General features: G+C 37.3%; 1 protein-coding gene across 1 annotated transcript in view; it reads right to left on the bottom strand.

Annotated features, from left to right (window-relative positions):
• The window catches only part of LOC119589500, a gene marked incomplete in the record, with an annotated part of 30,146 nt that overhangs the window by 16,267 nt on the left and 13,477 nt on the right, over nucleotides 1-402 (bottom strand).

Below are 402 nucleotides of genomic sequence, written 5' to 3'. Positions count from 1 at the left end.
GAAAATTCCAGAATGTCCGATAATCACAGCGAATGGACACGTACCCCATTCTTGCAACGCGTTAAGCTTGGCCAATCTGGTTTCTGCAATTGCTACTTAGCAAAATTCTCCATATGCGCCCACTCACTCCCGAGTTACGAGGTATGAAAGGCTCATCAACATGCGTGCATTAAGAGGTTGCAACATATGGTTTCTTTTGTTCCTGAAACTATTAAAAATATATGTTTTTTTTTTGCATTGATAATATTATGGTGTCGGTACTTTTGGGTCGATTGCAACGTTGCTAGATTTATTTTAATCTTTGTTGCATTTCTTTAACTTGTCAAAAGATGTTATATAAAGTATCGGAAGGAATAACGATGATGGTGCAGGCAGTAATAATACTAATGATATCGATGACAG

Source organism: Penaeus monodon, chromosome 25, assembly GCF_015228065.2.
Source record: "Penaeus monodon isolate SGIC_2016 chromosome 25, NSTDA_Pmon_1, whole genome shotgun sequence".
Taxonomy (NCBI): domain Eukaryota; kingdom Metazoa; phylum Arthropoda; class Malacostraca; order Decapoda; family Penaeidae; genus Penaeus; species Penaeus monodon.
The sequence above is the reverse complement of the archived record's forward strand: the minus strand, read 5'-3'. Positions and strand labels throughout refer to the sequence as shown.